The sequence below is a fragment of the Ceratotherium simum genome, chromosome X (genome assembly GCF_057802395.1).
Source record: "Ceratotherium simum simum isolate JZ-2026a chromosome X, ASM5780239v1, whole genome shotgun sequence".
NCBI lineage: Eukaryota > Metazoa > Chordata > Mammalia > Perissodactyla > Rhinocerotidae > Ceratotherium > Ceratotherium simum.
In genome coordinates this window covers 12,374,991-12,396,379 of record NC_141940.1, presented here as the reverse complement: position 1 = coordinate 12,396,379, position 21,389 = coordinate 12,374,991, and the positions used below count along the sequence as shown (strand labels likewise).

General features: G+C 37.5%; 1 long non-coding RNA gene across 2 annotated transcripts in view; it reads left to right on the top strand.

The window, feature by feature from the left end:
- The first annotated feature begins 336 nt into the window (after positions 1-336).
- Positions 337-21,389, top strand: part of LOC147911742 (uncharacterized) — a 28,374-nt gene continuing 7,321 nt past the window's right edge. The window contains exon 1 of one of the 2 annotated variants that reach the window (XR_015550619.1): positions 337-689. This is a non-coding gene — a long non-coding RNA (uncharacterized LOC147911742). The remainder of the gene's footprint in view (positions 690-21,389) is intronic. The other variant, XR_015550618.1, reaches the window with a different exon arrangement.

Genomic DNA, 21,389 nt, shown 5'->3' with positions numbered 1-21,389 from the left:
CATTCTTGTGTACATCAGAGTTGGAGAACAATCTCTCTATATAGCCTTGCTACTCAAAATTTTCAGGTAGTAACTGAGAGCATATTGGAAACTCAGAATCTCAGACTCCACCTCAGAATTACTGAATCAGATTTGCATTTTAACAAGATCCCCAGGTTTTTCTTATGCAAACCGAAGTTTGAGAATCACTGTTCCATGGCAGTGCTTCTCCTACTTTAGCCTGCATCAGAATTTCCTGGAGGGTTTGCTAAAAGTTTGCTGGGCCCCACCCCTAGAGTTTCTGAATTAATGAGACTGGAGTGGGGCTGTAGAATTTACATTTCTAGCAAGTTCCCAGGTGATTCTGACGCTATTGGGACAGGGACCACACTTTAAGAACACTGCTCTGAGATAGTGATTTTCAAATATGAGTGTCCATTAGAATCTCTCAGGGAGTTTAAAAAAGTAAAAGTACGTAGATGCTGAGGCACTTCCCAATGAATCAGACTGTCTGAGGGTGGGGCCCAGGCATCTGGAGTTTTAAAACCTACTAGGTGATTCCAATAGGCAACAAGGTTGAAAACTTCTGCTTTATGTGAACCACAACTTCATTCTAAGACCATGTGCATTCTACTGCGCCATACTGCCGATCTGCAAAACAAAGAATCTGTGTGACCACTTCAGAGTGAAAAATAGTAATTCATCGGCTGGTGAGTACAGAATTCTTATATGAGGCTTTTTTTATTTTGACCAAAATATTATGTAGAAAACTGTCTTTCTAATATATCACTTTGTTTTTTTCTTTTTAGTCCGTTATTTGAACACATAACTTCCCATCTATTACTTGAATAAGCTATCAGTTCAATATTTGTTCACCTTATTTTTTATTCTTGTATTTTTTATGACTTTGTATTCATTCCCCTCAGCCTATTTAATCATTGTAGGGGAGGAAGACAAATTCTCTATTCTCTAGGTCCTTCTGGTTGGTCTACAAATTAAATTGACATGAGACAGAATAACAGGAGAAAATCACACAAAGCTTTATTACATGTATACATGAGAGAGACCCAGGAAAGCTGAGTAACTCAGCCCGAATGGCAAGGTTGCATCTTAGACATGGCAATGCATCTTAGATAGCATCTTCAGCTAGAGACAAAGGAGGGTGTTGGTGGTAGTGGGTTGGGACTTCAAAGGGGAGGAAGGCAATTTAAATGGAGATGGAAAAGCAAATGTTTGGTAAACAGAACTTTGATAAGAGTGGGCTTAGCAAAGACACTCCCAGTCTACTGATACTCAGAGTTATCTATGGAGCTATCTTAAATTTCTTTCAGGCAGTTGCGGGGGAGGTCAAACTTTCTTTCAGAGTCTTTTGTTCTTAAAAATAATCAAGGCAAGGCAAAGAGACACATTTTGGGGTGGCCAATTCTGATCCCCCACATTGTTGATGTAAGAGGGTATAGGTGTGCATTTAATATAATTTAGCCCCTGTCCTCTCACTCTACGGCCAGACTCACCATTCACTGCTAAATAAAATTCATATTCAAAGGGTTTCATTTCAAATTATTTAAAGAATTTCAACTGGCAATTATCTTTAGAATTGTATTGAATCTGTCATTGCACTTGTTACTGCACAAAATTGGGGTTCACTTGCCTGATGCGTGTAAACTAGCCAATTAATTATGACATCAGCCTTTGGGAAAAGAGATCAGCTTTATTCTACAAGACTGATTTGCAGGGAGAACAGGTTGGGATGTGCCCTCAGATCTATCTCCCTGATTGAGGATTTGGGGTGAAGTTTAAGAGGTAAGGGAGAACAGGCTGGCACTCAGAAATTCTGGTGGGACAGGTTTTGATTGGTGGGCTTCAAGCACTTATGGTAAGGTTTTAAAATTTATGACAGCATTCTAAACATTTATGGTGAGGTGGGGAAGGAAATTTAACACCAATCTTCCTGAATGAGGGACCACTCGCTTCTGATAAGTGTCCGACTTTCAAGTTCTGGTTGTGTCCTGGTCCTTGGGTTCCATGAGAAGGAGGATCCTTGGTTCCTCGGTCATTTCAGGTCAAGATTTCTTCTTTTGTACATGCTCTAGCTATGTGACTTTGCAGATTTTCTGAAAGGCAATTCTTAATCACTCTGTTGATAAGAGATGGGGTCAGTTGAACTGGTCTTGGAGGGCCCATGGTTACACACTTATTTTTCTATGTTGATCCACAGAAGTGTGTGTCTGTAATATTTTTTATATTGTATTCTAGGGTTCAAATAATTTTGTAGGAAGGAATGACTTTTCTCAGAAGCTATAAGATCAGAAGAGAGTATGCTTGTGTTTGTTGGGGTGTGGAGATAGAGGAAGGGAGAGGGAGTATACATTAGGAGTTTGGATGCAGGAGTCAAAGAGGGGACAGATGGAGAGACTGCTCACTCCAATCCGAGTGGGGTCAGGGAGCAAATGCTGCTGCAGTTGCTCTCCAACTGCTAGGGATTCTTGAAAACCCGAGTGAGGGAGATGTGATGGCACCACTGGTCTTGAGAGGTACCAATAAGACTTTGAGGTCTACTGGCATTCTAGTAGCTGGGAACCCTGACTCCCAGATGCTAATCTGTGACTTTGTTTACTGTGTGCACCAGAAGTCATCATATGACTTGAAAGTCTGATCCATAGCTAGAAATATTTTTGTATGTGTGTGAAGCTGGAGAATTAACTTTCTCTTTTGAGACTTGGGAAGAGACTGAGTAGGTTATCATGAGACTCTTCCTGGGCATAATGGCCACCTGGCAGAGCTGCTTAGTTTTGATTTTCATTAAGATAGGAAGGCTGTGTCAAAGCCAGGCAACTATATCTTCCTCACTGTTTCAAGGGATCTGGAGAATGACAACATTATTGTCACTGGGTATTCAATGCCACTATCTTTCCCAGCTAAGTTTTAAGGAGTGACAGAGGATTCTGGGGATATTCCTTAATGTTAACATGTCTTATATTCTGGCTAGTATGACAGAAAAGAAAACAAAGACTAGACGTCTTTTTTTGTGATCTCAAGTCTTTGCGTCTATGTCTCCATTATTGCTGAGTGCGGTGGTCCTTTCAGATAAAACAAGATTGGATTAAAATGCAAGACTGGGCTCAGAATTAAAACCCTCTTGAATTATGCTGTTCGATTTCAGGAACGTAATTACAAATATGATTATCCAGGAGTCAGTTTCTGGTTTCAATATGTGCCACATGGAAACCAGATGTGCACACTCGTGCAAAGATCTTGGGAGACTGATTTATTGTGGCAGCTCAAATGTTTACAGCTTGCACTTTGTACTTGAATAGATTTTCTTTGGAGAGAATTGACTCAATGCCTTTGAACATGTTTTTATTTGTGATTGGTTATGTAGTAGGGATTTCAAGCTCAATTTGGATAAGAATCTTGCTCTTTGAATTACTTCTCTATTCTGCATTCAACTACAACTTGCTTGCAATCCTCTGTGTGCCCTCCCACTTACCTCTTTAATCATTCTTACTAATAAATAGTTGAAGGCTTTAGGGAAATATAAGATTTTTGTTGAGCTGTATTTATAATTTTTCATTTTCCAGTTTCCTCAGCTGTAAAACGAGATTGGTGAAAATACATGTATATCAATGTGGCTGATAAATGCTCTATAAACTGAGTTAAAAGCTAATGCAAAGTCTGAAAATAGCAATCTTTAGAAAATATTAAAATACACTCACTACGTTTTCTTTTCCCTACAATACCAAACCGATTTCCTGGAGGATAGGGTCCATGTTTTCCATGTCTTTGGTACCCATCATGGCACTGAATAGAACAATTTGCACAAAAGATACTCTGGTTAAACAAGTGAACGTATCTGTGTAACCTGACATAAGTCAATCTGTCTGTCAAACAATTGTCAGTGTTTCTTAGTAGATATGAATAGCTTCAGAAAATTAAAGGTGCATGTGAGCTACATATCTCCTCCCCTATAACCTGCTACCTGGTGGTATGTTATAATAAAAGCCAGTCTCAGATCACACTCTGGTACATGTGCAAACATTTATTAACGAACAGTCACAAAAACAGTTGCATAGTCTATTTCTGTAAGCAGTTCCTACTCTCTGTCCCTTAGGGCTCCTGGGCACTTAGACAAAGCACTTCACATGAAAGAAAATCTCTGAGGCAAAGGCACCATATTATGAAGGCAGAGTCACTTACCATATTTGTAGGCTCAGGTGATAGAATTTCTCATTTAGTGGCAGCACATAGATCCAATAGAACAGGGTTCTAGATCTAGGGTGCTACTTCAAATATGTAAAGCTGCTGGTCTTAACAGACTGTTCAGTCTCTTTCAGGAAAGGCTTGAGGTAAACGCTTTCTAGAAACCACATATCCTCATGCTAACTAACCAAGCCTCTGGTGCAGATTTAGATACCTGTATTTGGAAGGTTTGCAGTAGCTTCCTATGGAGTGAGGGCCTCTGAGATAGGGTCCTTCAGATGCTAACTAACCACCTCTGGAGTATGCATTCCTTATTAGAGCACTTCACATGGTAACTATCAGAACCTAGGATGTAGGAAAAAGTTAATTAACACACTGTCTATGCTGAAATATCTAAAATTAAATTACAAACAATATAGGAATGTTTCTCTCTCATCCTTTGAGTCAAATACCCTCTGAAATGACACTGTTCTTAGGATGGGTGATTCTGATGGGCTCTGCCTTTATAATTTGGGGGGAGGAGTCTCAGAACATGTCTAAAGATGCCAGGCCTGTACTTCTTTCCCTATTCTGATGTGGGTTGTGTTTGAAATCCGTTTTTTTTTTTTTTTTGGTGAGGAAGATTGGCCCTGAGCTAACATCTGCCAATCCTGCTTTTTGCTGAGGAAGACTGGCCCTGGGCTAACAACCATGTCCATCTTCCTCCACTCTATATGGGACGCCGCCACAGCATGGCCTGCCAAGCAGTGCGTCAGTGTGCGCCCGGGATCTGAACCGGTGAACCCCGGGCCGCCGCAGCGGAGCGCATGCACTTAACTGCTTTCCCCACCAGGCCGGCCCCTGAGATCCCTTCTTAATGGCTCCTTTTGGAGTCAAAGAGTCTTGTTGGCTCTCATAAATTGCAGTTATGTTCCTTGGACACATTGCACACCTAAAGCAAACTGGCTCAGTGATGCAGACCCACAAGATCAAACTGCCTGACAATGTGAAAAATCCCATTACCTACAAGCAACAGTTTTGTGTTCTGATGCTACATGTCTCTGAGCGAGTTCCCTGTGACTCCAGAAACATATATCAGAGGTCTACAAACTATGACCCTAGGGTCAAATCTGCCCTGCAGCCTTTATTCGATTTAGTGGTAAACAAAGTTTTATTGGAACATGGTCATGATCATTCATTTATATATTGTCTATTTCTGCTTTTACACTACAATGGCAGACTTGAGTACTTGAGATAGAGATGGTATGTGGCCTGCAATGCCAAATATATTTACTGTTTGGCATTACAGAAAAAGTTTGCCAACTCCTGATACAGATTATAGTGGAGTAGCAAAGAGCATGCATTGTGCCTCAATTTCCTCATCTTTCAATGGCGATATAGCATTACCTATCTCATAGGGTGTGTGATGATTAAATTATTGGTACATGTAAAACAATTGGAGCAGTGGTTGAAACAGCGTTTATTAAATGTTAGTTGCTAGGTGAAAGCACTTGAGCAAACTTGACTTAATATTCTTGGTGGGCAGTTCTCTGAGAGATTCCTCCTTATGTTTGCCTACTTGTTGTCCTTTATCTTCCTGTTCATTTCTACAGAGAGAGAGCCTTGGTTCCACACATGATGACCTCCCACCATCTCCATCAGGCGCTGGATGTGTCCTCCCCACCAACAGATCTATGAGTGCCTTTCAAAGACTTTCTCTTTCTATCCCAAGACTGCACTGCAAAAGCATATAATTTCACCCTGCCCTCTTGCTTATTTACTCTGTTTTCCAGGTTTATTGAGGCATAATTGACAAATAAACATTGTATATATTTAAGGTATACAAGGTGATGTTTTGATATGTGTATACATTGTGAAATGATTACCACAATCAAGCTAATTAACATATCCATCACCTCACATAGTTATGATTTTTTTTGTGGTGAGAACATTTAAGTTCAACTCTCTTAACAGTTTTATATCAGTGAATGGATGTGCTGCCCATTCTGTCAATTCTGTAGAGAAGTGTTTAAAAACACATGAAAAATATGATTGCTAAAAAAAAAATCAACTCTCTTATCAAGTTTCAAGTATATGATACAGTATTACTAACTATAGTTATAATGCTGTACATTAGATCTCTAGAATTTACCTTACAACTGAAACTTTGTACCATTTGACCAATATCTCCCCATTTCCCCTTCCCCCAGAACCCGGCAACCACCATTCTACTCTCTGCTTCTATGAGTTTGACTTTTTCAGATTCATACAGTATTTGTCTTTCTGAGTCTGGCTTTTTTCACTTAGCATAATGTCCATTTACTCTTTCTCTTTCTTTTGTTCCAACGGTGACTTATAACCTAGTTCATGTTTTGATCGACTAGGTCAGTATCACAGGCATAGCTTTGACCTGTGGTAGACTAGAAATGTGTTAGAAGTTGTGATTTTTCACATGGGTGTTTGGAATCCAGATGCTGTGTATGTGTGCCAGGGGAGCAATCCAATGCACCCACTCAGGAGAGTGAAACTCACGTGGACAGGGAATTCCAGGTTGTGGATGATGCACACCCATTTCTGGAGCTGGGGCTGGAGTGTGGTAATCAGACGAGAAATAATTAAAGACTTTCTCTAAGGGTGATGGCTTCCGCAGGTGAAGGCCAGCGGACGAGCAGGGAGATGCTGCCAGTCTGCGTTATTCTGCACATTAATAAGCTTGTGGGATATTCACTCGAATCTTTCCAAGTCATCAGACCTTGTTACAGTCCAGATCAGTGGCTGTAACTCCGTGGGAAGCTTGCAATTTTAACAGTCTTCATTCCCTAGTTTCAACCGGTGCTTGAAAAATATTCGTACCTCAGGGAGATGTGCAATTTTATGAAGGATTACGGGTTCTGTATACCAGCTCTGAAAAAAAGTGGTTAGTGAAAGGCTGGCACTGAGATGTAGAGCAGCCAAAAGGTGGGAGCTGAGCTGTTGATATTTTTGTACGAAAGACAGGTTTTTGAAGACCAGCCATATCTCAAGGCATTGATAGATTTTATTTAAACAACATATGTTCTGCTGACCCATGAGTCGTCACAGGCTGCTGACTCAGGGAAGCTGAAAAAAATGAACTGACCTATTTATTCCTTCACATTGCCCCCTTCCCCAGGGTCTTATCAAAACAGAATTTCATTGCTAAAGGTAATTACCCTGTTCTCTCCAACCCTGCAGTGTATTCCAGGTGAAAAATTACTGGCCTCTGGTCTCAGCCCTTTTGTTTCTTATGGAGGCACTTATCCCCAGTGAGGCCAGAGGAATTATGCTAAGAATAGTAATAGCCAGAAAAGAAAGGACCATTAAAGCCTTTTTCAGGGGTGACCAATAGGTAGCATCTGGTCAAGAATAGACTCTCTGACCCAGGTGCAAAATTTCTGCTTATGCTGCATTTCTAATGTTTGTGCAAGGAGTTAGCTGAAAAATAGAGAATGCTAATTTTAGGTGTTTAATCATTTTGGGGGATTCATTCATTTAAAATTAGCACACAAAAGGAAAAGTCTAGGCACTTTAAGGAGGACGCTTATTTATTTCATTTTATATTCTGCACACCTTAGCTTCCAATTCTGATCGCATTTTCATGGGAGACTCAGAGGCGGATGCTGTTTCCCAGCTGCACAGTCTGTTACCATGAAGATGCACATTTAAGCCTGTTTTGGCAGCTTCTCTTCCTCAGAACAGTCTGCCTATATTTTATGACTGTTTTTCATTTCCTTGTGCTCCTTACCTTGCCACTAAATTGTATGTGGGGTTGAGAAGATCCATGCTTAAAATGATAAGTAATGGGGGATTTATTTTTTAGCCAAAAGATCATTCTCAGGTAAATCTTTGGTTCTTTATCATAGCCATGTTGATTAATTAACCGCAGTGATCCATTTCCTCACTTTTTAAAAATTTTATTGCAAAAACAATGTAACAGTGCTAAAACATTTTGAAAAAGGACAAAAAATAACTTTCCACTCTTAGTCCCATGATGCAAAACAACTTTTTTTCTGCTTATTCTCTTCCAAGTAATGCCCACAAGCATATACCTTTTTACATAGTTTGTAACTGTCGGGAGAGAGGGAGAATCTCCCTCTGCCCTTTCCCTTAAGGTTCTTCTGGCTGGCCAAATAATTAACAAGACAGGTTAGCAGGAGAAAATAATACCAAGTTTAATAACATGTATACATGGGAGAAACTCAGAAATGAGCAACTTGTCATTGTGTATAAGCTGCTTGATAAAGTATTGTAGCTAAAGGCATGGAAGGTGTCGGGGGTGGTGTTTTGGGATTTCAGAGGGGAAGAAGACAATTCACATGGAGAGGGAAATGTAAATGTTTGTCAGACAATGCTTTGCAGGGCCACCTATAGAGAATGTGGCCAGAGAGACAGGAATTATAGTAATCAAGAGTGTGTACATTTAAGTCTTCTTCCGTCCTGTTAAGCGTTTTCACAGATAAGGTCATCCTCCCCTCTTCTCGCTACACAGAGGGAGATACCTTTACAAATGTAAATATTTGGTAAACAGAACTTTGTTAAGAATGGGCTTAGCGAGGACCCTGGCAGTCTGTCTACACCCAGAGTTAAATTCCTTTAGGCAGTTTGGGGGAGGAAACTCAAATGATTTTCCTGAGTCTTCTGCATCTTCATTGTTTTCAGCTCAAAATAATCCACATATCAGAGTGGTGCGTCTTGGGGTGGCCTGCCCTGAGCACCATCATAACCATTGCGTGCATACAACTGTGTATTCTGCTTTTTATGCTATATGTTTTAAACATTTTGACAAATTACTAGTCATCACAGATATATTTAACAACTGTGAAAATTCCATGGAATGGATGGGATACAATAAACTTAGCTGTTCCCTTATTATTAATAAAGTCTTTTATGCCCCTTTCTTCTCCTCTCTCCTCCTTCCTCTTTCTCTCTCTTCCTCCTCCTTCCTCCACTTCCTCCCATCTGCCCCCTCCTCCTCCTTCCACCTACTTCTTCCTTTTCCTGTCTTATCCTCCTCCTTCTCTTTCTCTTCCTTCTCCTCCTCCTCATCCTTTCTGCTCCTCCTCGCTATTATAGATAAAACAAAAAAATCTTTGCATGTATATATTATATACATTTATAGCAAGTTATAATTAATGTATATTATGTATATATATATTCCTTCTGCAGACAACATAGCTGATTTTTTTTTCCTTAGAGATAAATGCGGTATGAAAGATTACTAGGAGAGAAAAAGAAACTTGAATTTTATAACAGTTACTTAGGTACAAAAATAATAGTTGTGCTCAAAAATTAAGAAATGCTAAAGTAAATAATGATATATAATTATTGAATTATTTGATATTTTAACAGTTTCTTTAAAATGGTCCATATGATAAGCATTTTATCCATATGATAAAATGGTCCACATCACAACTGATATGAAATTGTCTGTATTTGAAACAATTCACTCTCCAATGAGCAGTATTCTGAAGTGTTGATATATACAAAATATTTTATAGAATACATTTCAAAAAGTGTAAAAATCTATTTTAAAAATATAATAAAATATAAAAAGAACATACTTTATTGAAAATGAAGAATGCATGAAACACATTTTATGTGTCCTAAACATAGGCATACTCAGGTTTTAGGGTATAATCCTCTTTCATAAGAAGTTTCTAATTTCTCTGTTTCACTCTTTTGGATTTCAATTTTGAAGTGTTCTTTGTAGTTGCTTTGAATACTTTTCACCAAAACTTTAGGGGAGTTCTGACAAAGTATGTGCCACAGAATGAGCAATGGCTACGTGCAATATTAAGGGAAAGAATTAAAAACAAAACAAAACAACTCTTTCTATTTAAATTCCAGAGAAAGCTTCAAATGTTCCCAATGAGAATTAAACTTTTCCCTGATGATTTGCTTATTCCTTGTTCCTTTTCAAAATGGACACACAAGTTTCATAGCAAGTGGCTTCTTCATGAGTAGTACTCTCCCAAATTCCTTGTCTGTCATTAAACTCAGGAGGGCTTCTTTCACAATTATTATGCCATACACTGCCGTCTGTGCTACAGCTTCAAAAGTGATTTATAGAGAACACGTTCTCCATTCACAACATCCAACATCCACAAAGATTCTGTAACCATCAGCATGCCCCAGGATGGTTGGAAACTCTAAGTGGGGAGAGTGGCTATTGCTAGGGCTATTATTCTGTTACATTTGGCTTCTCTTGTTCCCCATACACTCCACCCCATTCACTGACATTTAAAGCAGGAAGGCTTTTTAAAATACACTCAGCCTGACAAATGTTGGGGAAACCTATTGTTAGTATCCCCAACTCTTAAATCATTGCCATCTCCCTTCTTATTCTTGACAGCATCATCTCATAGTGAAACAACTAACACATTTGTGAACGATTCAATTATTTCCTTGACCATCCAATGGTTTAGAATTTGTAATATTTATGTGAAAAATAGTTCTGAATAAGAGACTATTGATGTATCATATTCACATGTGTTTGAATTTCTTTCTCTTTAAAAGTTTTATCCTCCATATTTGAAGTCGTAGTATAGGGCTTGCCATTAGGTTATCCAAATATGTTTCCTTATCTGTCTAGTTCTTCAGGTTAAGTTCATAGAACTATCTGGAAGCAAACTATCCTTGGATTTTGTATTCTCTGGAATATCTGCCTCAAAAACACCTGAAGATTTTAGTTCTGAATGAGGTTTAAGAGCAATAGAGTATTTTACTCTGAAGTCAAAGTAATTTTGAATGTCTTTTCTTGTGAAAACAATAATAGGACCGTCATTAATTCTCTGCAAATTCTCTGTGATTTCAAAATTTGGCATCATTAGAAAAAATCACCTAGCATTTTCTTAACTTGGTCTTTATTAACCTGCAGCCTGTTTTGCTGTGCATTTGCAGAATTGTCTCCAAGTCAAATACCGATTGCATTGCTGTGGACAAGTCTTTCTGGCTTTCATGCCAAATAGCAACACACTCTTGGAAGACTGTTTAACAGGCAATGTCTGGATTGATTTTTGAAGTGCATTGCAATCATCTTTCCACACTTGATTATTTTTTCTTGGCAGCTAGCCTGCTGCTTGGTGCAGAGGCTTGCTGCTTGTTCAGGGTACAGAAGCCTTGAAGTAGTAGCCTGAATTGAGGCACAGAACATAGGCCTGGTCATAAGGAAAGTGTGGTGCAGACCTCAGTGAAGCAAAGGAGCACTAAAGGAAGGCACGGAGAAGGAGCTGCTCAGGGCCTGGGGGCTTATCTGGAACCCGAGAGTGGCCCAAGGGGAAGCCAAAGTAGAGAGACTTGATGCAGCCAAAATGGTAACTGATGCTCCTTTCTTACTCCTTTGTCCCCTGGTGCCAGGCCCTGGCCAAACACTGCACTACAGTCCCCTTTGCCGCATGCTCCCCTGAGGCCGGAGAGAAAGAGCAGAGGGGCTGAAGGAGAAAGGCTTCTCATTACGACCTCCCTCTTCGCTCCCCTGAGGCCGGAGAGAAAGAGCAGAGGGGCTGAAGGAGAAAGGCTTCTCATTACGACCTCCCTCTTCACGATTCTCCTTTTGCCTACCTGCCCTCTAGGCTTCCCACCACTTAGAAGATCATTTAATACATACAAAGGATCAAGATAGCTTTTCCTAATGCTATATGTCTGTGCATAAATGTCAGGCGCTCAGAGAGGCCTTCCCTGGCCCATAAAAGCTAAACTAAGCCCCGTTGTCCACCTAATAATTTGTGTTTTCCTACTCAGGATAGCATAGGAGCTTGGGCTCTGCAGTCAGACTGCCTGGGTTTGATTCACAGTTGCTCTGCTTCTAAGCTATTTGACCTTGAGTGAGTTGCTTAACATAGATGTACCTCAGTTTTCTTCCCTATAAAAAGGTAGTCTACCTTTTACAACAGTTTCTGACAGAAACATACTCAGTAAATGTTGGTTGTTATACTAATACCCTCACTGCAGTTTATAAGGGCACATTTATGGGTCATTTACTTGTTCAATGTTTCTCCCCCCCACTACAGAACAGGGATTGTGTGTTTGTCGTTTGTCACTGCATCTCCATCACACAGCACAGTACCCGTCACATAGGGACTTAAACAACATTTGATGAATGAATCACTCTTGTAGTGTTTCAAAGTTGAACAATTGCATTTTCTTTGCAGCTTTATAATAATTCTATTTAATTATTTACTTTTATGTGCCTTAATTATTTATAGTCAAATTCTTTTCTTTTTCAAATGTTTGTTCTACAAATGTTATATCTCAGCCATTATATAAACCTCTTTTGTGTGTGCCTATATATAGACACACACATATATGCATACCTGTATACACATACATATATACAATATGTATCATACACACTTTTTAAACAATAATAATAAAATGGAAACAAATATGCCTACCATCCAATTTAAGAAATAAAATATTACCAGTGCATTTGAAGCCTCTTGCATGTCTGTTCCCAATCATATATGCCCCCAACACCCACCCTAGGCTACTATTCTGAATTTTCTGTTAATTATATTCTTACATCACTTGACCGTTATACCACAAATGTCTGTATCCTGAAACAATGATTGTTTAATGCCACCTGTTTTTTGACCCTTATATAAATGGACTCACACTGAATATATTCTTTTGTGTTTTTTTCTCTTTTTCCCCCTCCTCACTTCTGTTGTGTACAGTCGGAGTTCAGTTATTTTCCCTGTGATATTGTATTTCATTGTATGACTATACCTCTATTTATTTATCCTTTATACTGTATGGATATCTGGATTGTCATCCATTTTTCTCCTATTAGGAACAGTGCTGCTATGAACCATCTTATACATGTCTCCCAGTACACAGGTGCAAGAGCTTCTCTGGTATATACCTAAGACTGTAATTGTGGGATTGTAGGGTATGCCATCTGAAACTTTTCTAGGTTGTTTCTCCTTTTGTGATGCCCACATCCACTGATGATTTTATATCAATTATTTTACTGTAAGGTTGCAAAATGGTGATATTCCAATTCTATCATTCTTTCTTCGTTTATTAGCTGGAACACTTCTATGAAGGGAAACTTTCTCCTCATCTACTATTTAGTTACCCAATGGTACAATTTATTTAGGAAAGGAGAAGGTCAATGGTTCATTGTTTTCTCTTTTTCTACCAGTTTTCAGAATAAGGACTTGGTTGCCTAGCATCCTTCAAAGTCTACCAGTGCATTTTTTTTTTAGTATCACTATGAACACATGAATTTAAACATATGGGTTAGACACATTTTAACTCATTGAAATGATTATTCTTATTGAGGCTCAAGTTGTCCCATCTTTGGCTAATGTGAACCTCTTTGACAGGTACCCGAGATTTTTGTACACAACCCCAGTAACCTTTGGTAGCTTCCTTACCCTCTTGTATGACAATGTGTCCCAGGCTCGCTCAGTTCGTTCACTTCCAGTCCTAGACCTGTAATCTTCTATCTTTCCAAGGATCACTGCTTTCCTTTAGTGGGAAATAGTGTCTCAAGACCATAATCTGGACACTCAGCATTCTTGTTGCCATTATGTTGATTATTATCTCTAGGACATTTCAGTGGGCAGAGCTAGGAAATATTTTTCTTTAAGGAAAAATAACATCAGGAGTTCACACTGATATTCCAATTAGAATTCAAGATTGCAAAAGTTTTAGTTAACCTCTTTGATCTGTATCTCTTTTCTCTCACATTGAAAATTCTACTTCCCACTGACACTGACATACTTGTTTGTTTTATCCTATAATACACACACCATAATCTCAGAATAACAATCTAGAACTACCATCATAAATGTGATTTCTCAAAGTTTAATTTAATTTTATATTGTTGTATGTTTTTTTTGGGGGGGTAATTCTTTTTACAAGTCTCTTGAAATAATTCTGTGTGTTATTTGCCACCACCTGATATGTAGCTAGATTTATGTTTCATTTTGCTTTCAAGTTTCAGAGACTGCTTTATTTGGATTTAGCTTTTAATAATTATGTAAAAATAATTATGTAAAGTGAATCTATAAATCAAGATATATTCAAACAAATATAGTTTCTATTCCTGTATCCTCCATCCTATTCCTTTCTTCCTCAAGCATTTTTTGAGATTTGGGTTTGTGCTTTCATTTTTTAAAATATAAGCCAATACATATGAATTATTTCCCTAGGAACCTCCAAAGGTGAACAATAACTTTTTAAAATACCACTATGAACCTATGGATTTACACATATTTGATGTGTTTTAATTCATCAAAATTATTATTCTAATTGATGCCCAAATGTTTCTATATTTGGTCAATGGAAGTCTCTTTAAGTTTGTGCCTGAGTTGTTTGGATACAACTTCTGTAGTCGTTGACAGCTTCCTAGATTTCTGGTATACCAAGATGTACCCCCCTTTCTTAGCTAAACAGTAGCATAATATACACGCTTTTCACCTTGCATGAATGTAATATAATTTATTCAAATGGTACCCTATTGGTGGACATTTGGTTTGTGTCCAGCCTTTTGCTATTATAAATGATGCTGCAATAAATAGCCTTGCACATAGCTTTTCATATTTTTGCCAATGTGTCTTTCCTAGAAGTATGATCTCTTGGTCAAAGAGTATATTCATACACAATATTAGGAGCAATTTCTGAAAAAACAGATCATCTAGTAAATTGTAAGCCATTTATTATCTGGCTGGCTATACTGTTAGAATAGGCTTTCTTATGATAGATGATCAGTTCCACTCTTGGTCCTAGTGAAAATGGGGAAAACAGGTTAATTGGTCTTTCTTGGCAGTCAGTAGAATTTGACCGATGTTGTGTGGAAGATTTGCTCACTGGCTTTGTTTATTCAAGATTCTTTCCATCTGGGCTGATGGAGTTGACCTTGAGGTTGAAGCATGCCTTTAATACTGCTAGGAAACTTGAGTGAAAAGAGCATATGAAAAAACGTTGTTACCAGTAGTCTACATACTCCACACAGGGTATGGTTTTTTTACAGGAGGATCAAGCCCCATAGCCAGTATATAAGTATATATTTTTTAAAATAGTAGTACTTCTTAGGTACTTAAGAAATGAACCCTACTTGTCTCCTCTTATCTCATTTCTCTTGCTTCTCCTCTTCCTAACTCCCCCATGGATGGCACCTTGATATTCCCACTTCTCCCTCATTCATTCATTCAACAGATATTTATTGAGTTAATTTCTATGCATGTCTCCACTGGGATGTTATTTTCACTCAGGGTCCATGTTACTTTTTGCAGAAAATTCTTAAGTTTTTGCTTATAACCTTTATCAAAGTTCACTTTGGATACAGAGTGTTTGTCACTGAATTGTTAAGGAGCCTCCTCGCCCCACCACAATACAGGCAGCAAAATGTAGTCTGCCTGTACTACTACTTACTAGGAAATGGCTTCTCTCCTATTTGTGTCAGTTTGTAATCTTCATCTCACTCACTCCAATCTGACATTTAGTATCCTAAAACCTTGCCATGTGGTAATACTTTTCTTCAGGTTTTCTGCTGCATTACAGTGAAGGGGGAAATATTGTTAGCTCCTTTAAGTAGGAAAAGTAACATCCTTCTTGATTAAGGTGAAAACTGAGGATGAAGAAATATGTATACCATGGCACTTCCTATGAAACAGCATTAAACATTTTCTCTGCTATATGCCCTTTGCAGCTTCTAAAGGTTCTTCCTATTCAATCATATTATGACTTTTATTATATGGACAATACTTGCCCTTGCTAGTACTCTCCCTGGAGATCAAATACTCATTTATGGCACAGTTTTACGTATAGGCAGCCTGCATTCCTTGGATGGGAGAGATCTGATCCTTGACAGTACCTACCTGGATTCCAGGCCACTGTGCTCTGCCTATAAAAACCATTCTATTTTATCACTGAGAATTTGCTCACCATTTTGCGAGGTCAGCCCCCTATAAAAAAGAAAGAAACTATGTCAGAAGATAGGTGGAAGAGAGACATTTCCTAGGCAATTATTTATATGAAAATGTAAAAATCTTCCTGAAATAACATATACTTAGTAAGTTAGAAATAAAACTGACATGGACAGACTCAAAACCTTGAAAGTCCCTTTATGTGAAATAAGACTTGCAGAGAGGGCCTAAATGCTCACCAATCCCATTTACTCTTGTTGTACACATAGGAAGACTACATTTCTCAGTCTTTCTTGCTGTTATTTTGGGCCTCTATATCTGGATCTAGCCAATGGGATGTGTGCAGAATTGAAATATACCACTTCTAAAACTATACATAAAACCCTATAAGTTTTAAGTAATAACTTGCCTGAAATCACACAGCTATTAACTTGTGGAGGCCGGGTTCAAACTCAGCTCTATCTGACTCCAAATTCCATGATTTTTGAGAAATGTTGTCAGCAAAAGGGCAGAGTAGAAAGCATGACCTCTCATTCCTCCACAGAAACACCAATAAAACAATATTGGCACCAAAATACCTTGAAGAGAAATTCATAATTCAGCTAAGAAGTGGAAGCATCCTGGAGGAGCACAAACTTGGAGTAGTTACATGTATATTGGGTAAGAAAAGCTATTTCTCTTTGCAAGTGTCAGTCTCTCCCCCAAACTGGTTTAGCTGAGCAACAGGAAGATCACATCAGTCCATGATTTCTCCCACAGGGGGTAAGAGAATGTAGAGTATGTACCTTGCCTCTTGGTCCCTCAGGGTGCCTTCTGTGGGGCCAGTTTCTCTCTTATCTCATACTGAGAGCTGAATGGCCTGAAAAGCCTGGTCCTATGGGACAGCTAGGAACAAAGGAAGTTGGTGGGGGGGGATTAAGCCCTTAAAGCTGGCACTGCTCTGTGAGATTGGCAATAGGCACAGAACTGAGCAATAAAAAAAGAAGCAAACAGAAATGCTGGAGCTGAAGAACACAATAACTGAAAAATTCACTAGAAGGATTCAAAAACAGACTAGATAAAGCAAAAAAAAGAATAAGTGAATTAGAAGACATGCCACTTGAAATTATCCTGAGGAGCAGAAAGAATGAAAAAGAGTGAAGAAAGCCCAAGGGACTTATGAGACCCCACAAATTGAACCAATATGCACATTATGGGAGACCCAGAAGGAGACATCAATAACATAAAGCGTTGGGGGAAAGGAAGCAAATTGTAGAATTTGTGTATGTGATTGAAGTTAAATTGTTATCAGGTTAAATTGATTGTTATAACTATTCATTGCTTTAAGGCTCATGGTAAACACCAATGAAAAACCTGTAATAGACACACAAAATATAAAGAGAAAGAAACCAAAGCATACCATTAAAAAAAAAGTCATCAAATTACAAAGGAAGACAGTAAGAGAGGAAGAAAGGAAAAAAGGAATTACAAAACAGGCAGATAACAATTAAAATGGCAATAAGTTTTTACTTATCATTAATTACTTTAAATGTAAATGGATTAAATTCCCCAATCAAAAAACATACAACGCATGAATGGATTAAAAAACAAGACCCGACTGTGCGCTTCCTACAAGAGACTCACTTTAGCTTTAAAGACACACATAGCAAGAGAGTGAAGGTTTGGACAAAGATATTCCATGCAAATGGTAACCAAAAGAGAATTGATGTGGCTATTCTTATATCAGACAAAATAGACTTTAAGTGAAGCACTGTTATAAGAAACAAAATATTATACAATGATAAAGGGATCAAATCATTAAGAGGATAGGACAATTATAAATATATATGTTCCCAATATTGGAGCACCCTATCTATAAAGCAAATACTAAAAGATCTGAAAGGAGAAATAGCAACAATACAATAATATTAGAGATCTTCAATACCTCACTTTCAACAATGGATAGATTATCCAGACAGAAAAACAAAAAGGAAATATTGAACTTGAACAACACTATAGACCAAATAAACCTAACAGACATATGCAGAATATTTCATCCAATGTTGGCAGAATTCTTCTCAAGTGCACATGGAATGTTCTCCAGAATGGATAATATGTAAGGCCAAAAAATAAGTCTTAACCAATTTAAGAAGACTGAAATTATATCAAGAATCTGTTACAATCACAGTGGTATGAAACTGGAAATCGATAATGGGAGGAAAATTGGAAAGTTCACAAATATATGGAAATTAAATTAAATTAACACTTGAACAATCAGTGGGTCAAAGAAAAAATCAAAAGTGAAATAAAAAAATATCTTGAAACAAATGAAAGTGGAAACATAACATACCAAAACTATGGAATGCAGTAAAAGCAGTTCCAAGAGGGATGTTTATAGCAATACATGCCCTCATTAAGAAAGAAGAAAGATATCAAATAACCTAGCTTTACACCTCAAGGAACTAGCAAAAGAAGAATAAACTGAGTCCAAAGTTAGCAGAAGGAAGGAAATAATTAAGATTAGAGCAGAAATAAATGAAGTAAAGACTAGAAAGACAATAAAAAAATGAACAAAACTAAGAACTCTTTCTTTTTTTAAAGATCAAAAAAATTGACAAGGTTTTATCTAGACTAAGGAAAAAAAGAGAAGACTCAAATCAATAAAATTAGAAATGAAAGAGAAGACCTTACATTGGATGCCATAGAAATAGAAATGGTCATAAGAAACTACTATGAACAATTATATATTATCAAATTGAATAACCTAGAAGAAATGAATAAATTACTAGAAATATACAAACTACCAAAATGGAATCATGGATAAACAGAAAGTGTGAACAAACAAATAACTTATGAGGAGATTGAATCAGTAATCAAAAACTTCCTGACGTGTAAAAGCCCAAGATTAGATGGCTTCACTGGTAAATTCTATCAAATATTAAAGGAAGAATTAATGTCAATTCTTCCATCCAAAAAATTGAAGAGGAGGGAACATTTAAAAACTCATTTTTGGGGACCAGCATTACCCTATACCAAAGCCAGACAAGGCACTATAAGACAAGAAAATTACAGACTAATATCCCTGATGAACATAGATGCAAATATCCTCAACAAAATACTAGCAAACAAAATTCAACAGCATATTAAAAGAATCATACACCAAGATAAAGTAAGATTTTTTTCCCCTTAGGATGGAAGGATGTTTCAACATGTGCAAATCAATCAATGTGATACACCACATTAACAGAATGAAGGATAAAAATCATATGATCATGTCAATAGATGGAAAAAAAGCATTTGACAAAATACAACATCCTATCATGATAAAGACTCTCAACAAATAAGCTATAGAAGGAAGGTACCTCAACATAATAAATGCCACATATGACAAGCCCACAGCTAACATTATACTCAATGGTGAAAAGCCAAAAGCTTTTCCTGTAAGATCAGGAACAAGACAGTGATGTCCATTCTTGCCACTTCTAATCAATACAGTATTGGAAGTCCTAGCCAGATCAGTTAGGGATGAAAAAGAAATAAAAGGCATTCAAATCAGAAAGGAAGAAGTACAATTGACTCTGTTTGCAGATGGTATGATCTTGTATATAGAAAACCCTAAGATGCCACCAAAATTTATTAGAACTAATAAATGAAGTAAAGTTGCAGAATACAAAATCAACTTACAAAAATTGGTTGCATTTCTATACATTATCAATGAAATATCTGAAAAATAAATTAAGAAAACAATCCTATTTATCATAGCATCAAAACCAATAAAATATTAGGAATAAATTCAACCAAGGAGGTGAAAGACATGTACACTGATAATTAAACAAATTAGTGAAAGAAATCGAAGACAGAAAAAATGGAAAGGTATCTTATGTACACAGATTGGAAGAATTAATATTTTTAAATGTCCATACTACCCAAAGCAATCTACAGATTCAATGCAATTCCTATCAAAATTCCAATGACATTTTTCATGGAAATAGATAAAACAATCCTAAAATTCATATGGAACCACAAAAGACCTTGAATAGTCAAAGTCATCTTGAGCAAAAACAAAGCTATAGGCATCACACTGCTTGATTTTAAAATATACTGCAAAGCTATAGTAACCTAAACAATATGGTACTGACATAAAAACAGGCATGTAGACCAATGGAACAGAATAGAGAGCCCACAAAGAAATCCACCCATTTTTGGTCAACTGATCTTCAACAAAGTTGCCAAGAACACACAATGGGGAAAGGATGTCTCTTCAATAAATGGTTTGGGAAAATTGAATATTCACATGCAGAATAATGAAATTGGACCCTTATCTCACATCATATACAAAAACAAAGTCAAAATGGGTTAAAGACTGAAACGTAAGACCTGAAATTGTAAAACTGCTAGGAGAAAACAGAGAGAGAAACTCTTGATGCTGGTGTAGGTAATGATTTTTGGATATTACTCCAAAAGCACAGGCAACAATTCAAAAATCAACAAATGAAATTGCATTGAACTAAAAAGCTTTTGCATAGCAAAGGAAACAATCAACAGAGTGAAGAGACAATCTATGGAATGGGAGAAAATATTTCCAAACCATATATATGATAAGGGGTTAATGTCCAAAATATGTAAGGAATTCATACAACTCACTAGCAAAAAAAGGGAAACAGCTCAATTAAAAAATGGGCAAAGGAACTGAATAGATACTTCTCCATGAAGGCATATAATGGCCCACAGGTACATGAAGAAGCGCTGAGCATCCTTAATTATCAGGGAAATGCAATTAAAATCACAATGAGATATCACCTCACACCTGTTAGTATGGATATTATCAAAAAGACAAAAGAGGGAGCTGGCCTGATGTAGTGGTGGTTAAGTTTGCATGCTCTGCTTCAGTGGCCCGGGGTTCGTGAGTTTGGATCCCAGGTGTGGACCTATGCACCACTCATCAAGCCATGCTGTGGTGGTGACCCACATATAAAATAGAAGAAGATTGGCACAGATGTCAGCTCAGCGACAATCTTCCTCAAGCAAAAAGAGGAGGATTGGCAACAGATGTTAGCTCAGAGCCAATCTTCCTCACCAAAAAAACAAAAAATAAAGACAAAAGATAACAAGTGCTGTCAAGGATGTGGAGAAAAGGAAATCCTTGTGCACCGTTGGTGGGAATGTAAATTGGCACAGACATCATGGAAAACAGTATGGAGGTTCCTCAAAAAATTGAAAATAGAATTATCATAAGATCCCCAATCCCACTGCTGGTTGTATATTTAAAGGAAATAAAATTTGTATCTCAAAGAGATATTTACACTCCCATGTCCATTTTAATCACAATAGCCAAGATATGGAAACAACTTGTGTCCA